Source organism: Triticum dicoccoides, chromosome 5A (genome assembly GCF_002162155.2).
Source record: "Triticum dicoccoides isolate Atlit2015 ecotype Zavitan chromosome 5A, WEW_v2.0, whole genome shotgun sequence".
NCBI lineage: Eukaryota > Viridiplantae > Streptophyta > Magnoliopsida > Poales > Poaceae > Triticum > Triticum dicoccoides.
In genome coordinates, this window is record NC_041388.1 from 99,098,765 (window position 1) to 99,102,575 (window position 3,811).

Consider the following 3,811-nt stretch of genomic DNA (forward strand, 5'->3'; position numbering starts at 1 on the left):
CCCCCTCTAGTCCTTTATATACTGAGGTAGAGGCACCCTAGAACACACAAGTTGATCCACGTGATCTATTCCTTAGCCGTGTGCGGTGCCCCCAGCCACCATATTCCTCGATAATACTGTAGCGGAGTTTAGGCGAAGCCCTGCTGCTGTAGTGCATCAAGATCGTCACCACGCCGTCGTGCTGATGGAACTCTTCCCCGACACTTTGCTGGATCGGAGTCCGGGGATCGTCATCGAGCTGAACGTGTGCTCGAACTCGGAGGTGCCGTAGTTTCGGTACTTGATCGGTTGGATCGTGAAGACGTACGACTACTTCCTCTACGTTGCGTCAACGCTTCCACAGTCGGTCTGCGTGGGTACGTAGACAACACTCTCCCCTCTCGTTGCTATGCATCACCATGATCTTGTGTGTGCGTAGGAAAATTTTGAAATTACTACGAAACCCTACAGTTCCATGATCCAATATCATCACATAGCCTAAACCATGTCAATGCCTCTCCCTTCAAAGATAAAGGGAAGACCTTCTTCTTGATAACATCCTCGGGCATACCTGCAAGGTTAAATAATCCACAAACTTCATCCACATATATAAGGTGCAAATCGGGATGCAATGTTCCATCTCCTGTAAAAGGATTAGCTAGCAGTTTCTCTATCATACTCGAAGGAATTTCAAAGTAAACATTTTCAGTAGGTTGAGGAGAAACACTTTGCTCTACTGGTCAGATTGAAGATACCCTAACAAGCCCCTCAAAGGATTATGTTCCATAGTAACAAGTGATAGTAAATTTCAGCACACTGTATAAATTTTTCCTTACCAAATTCCACCTACCAAAGGTGCTTCACTCCCCGGCAACGGCGCCAGAAAAGAGTCTTGATGACCCACAAGTGTAGGGGATCTATCGTAGCCTTTTATATAAGTAAGAGTGTTGAACCCAACGAGGAGCAGAAGGAAATGATAAGCGGTTTTCAGCAAGGTATTCTCTGCAAGCACTGAAATTATCGGTAACAGATAGTTTTGTGATAAGGTAATTTTTAACGGGTAACAAGTAATAAAGTAAATAAGGTGCAGCAAGATGGCCCAATCCTTTTTGTAGCAAAGGACAAGCCTGGACAAACTCTTATATAAAGGAAAGCGCTCCCGAGGACACATGGGAATTATCGTCAAGCTAGTTTTCATCACGTTCATATGATTTGCGTTTGGTACGCTGATAATTTGATATGTGGGTGGACCGGTGCTTGGGTACTTCCCTTCCTTGGACAAGCATCCTAGTTATGATTAACCCATCCGCAACTACAATAGAAGTATTAAGGTAAACCTAACCATATAATGAAACATATGGATCCAAATCAGCCCCTTACGAAGCAACGCATAAACTAGGGTTTAAGCTTCTGTCACTCTAGCAACCCATCATCTACTTATTACTTCCCAATGCCTTACTCTAGGCCCAAACAATGGTAAAGTGTCATGTAGTCGACGTTCACATGACACCACTAGAGGAGAGACAACATACATCTCATCAAAATATCGAACGAATACCAAATTCACATGACTACTTATAGCAAGACTTATCCCATGTCCTCAGGAACAAATGTAACTACTCACTAAGCATGTTCATGTTCATAATCAGAGGGGTGTTAATATGCATAATGGATCTGAACATATGATCTTCCACCAAATAAACCAACTAGCATCAACTACAAGGGGTAATCAACACTACTAGCAACCCACAGGTACCAATCTGAGAATTAGAGACAATGATTGGATACAAGAGATGAACTAGGGTTTGAGAGGAGATGGTGCTAGTGAAGATGTTGATGGAGATTGACCCCCTCCCAATGAGAGGATTAATGGTGATGATTTTCCCCTCCCGGAGGGACGTTTCCTCGGCAGAACAACTCCACCGGAGCCCTAGATTGGTTCTGCCTCGTGGCGGCGGAGTTTCGTCTCATGAGCTTGCTTATGATTTTTTCCAGGACGAAAGACTCCATATAGCCAAAGATGGGCATCAGAGGGCTATCAGGGGGCCCACGAGGCAGGGGGCGCGCCCCCACCCTCGTGGAAGGTGGGTGGCCCCCCCTCTGGCACTTCTTTTGCCCAATATTTTTTTATTCTGAAACATGCTCCCGTGAAGTTTTAGGACTTTTGGAGATGTGCAGAATAGGTCTCTAATATTTTCTCCTTTTCCATCCTAGAATTCCAGTTGCCGGCATTCCCCCTCTTCATGTGAACCTTGTAAAATAAGAGAGAATAGGCATAAGTATTGTGACATAATGTGTAATAATAGCCCATAATGCAATAAACATCGATATAAAAGCATGATGCAAAATGGACGTATCATGAACTATGGGTATTAATCACATAAAGATGTGAACTATTGGTGTTAAATCACATGGCGATGTGAACTAGATTACTCTAGTGCAAGTGGGAGACTGATGGTAATATACCCTAGAGGCAATAATAAAGTTGTTATTTATATTTCCTTATATCATGATAAATGTTTAATGCTATAATTGTATTAACCGGAGACTTAGTACATGTGTGAATACATAGATAAACAGGGTGTCCCTACTATGCCTCTACTAGACTAGCGCATTAATCAAAGATGGTTAAGTTTCCTAGCCATAGACATGTGTTGTCATTTGATGAACGAGATCACATCATTAGAGAATGATGTGATGGACAAGTCCCATCCGTTAGCTTAGCACTATGATCGTTTAGTTTATTGTTATTGCTTTCTTCATGACTTATACATGTTCCCATGACTATGAGATTATGCAACTCCCGAATACCGGAGGAACACTTAGTGTGCTATCAAACGTCACAACATAACTGGGTGATTATAAAGATGCTCTACAGGTGTCTCCAATGGTGTTTGTTGAGTTGGGATAGATCAAGATTAGGATTTGTCACTCCGATTGTCGGAGAGGTATCTCTGAGCCCTCTCGGTAATGCACATCACTATAAGCCTTGCAAGCAGTGTTACTAATGAGTTAGTTGTGGGATGATGCATTACGGAACGAGTAAAGAGACTTGTCGGTAACGAGATTGAACTAGGTATGGTGATACCGATGATCGAATCTCGGGCAAGTAACATACTAATGACAAAGGGAACAACGTATGTTGTTATGCGGTTTGACTGATGAAGATCTTCGTAGAATATGTAGGAGCCAATATGAGCATCCAGGTTCCGCTATTGGTTATTGACCGGAGATGTGTCTCGTTCATGTCTACATAGTTCTCGAACCCATAGGGTCCGCATGCTTAATGTTCAATGATGATTTGTATTATGAGTTATGTGATTTGATGTATCGAAGGTTGTTCGGAGTCCCGGATGAGATCACAGACATGACGAGGAGTCTCTAAATGGTCAAGACGTAAATATCGATATATTATAAGGCTATATTCGGACATCAGAAAGGTTCCGAGTGATTCAGGTATTTTTAGGAATACCAGAGATTTACAGGAATTCGTCGGGGGAAGTAGTGGGCCTTAATGGGCCCTACGAGAAAGGAGAAAAGGGCCTCAAGGGGTGGCCGCCCCCCATGGAAAGTCCAAATTGGACTAGGGATGGGGCGGTGCCCCCCTCTCTTTCCTTCTCCCTCTCCTACTCCTTCCCTCTTTCCCCTCTTGGAAAAGGAAGGGGACTCCAACTAGGATTGGTAATCATATTTGGACTCCCCGTATAGGAGCGCCCCTCCTAGGACGGCCTCCTCTTATTCCCTCCTTTATATACGTGGCCAAGGGGGCACCCCAAGACACACAAGATAATCTCTTAGCCGTGTGTGGTGCCCCCATCCATATTTTAGACCT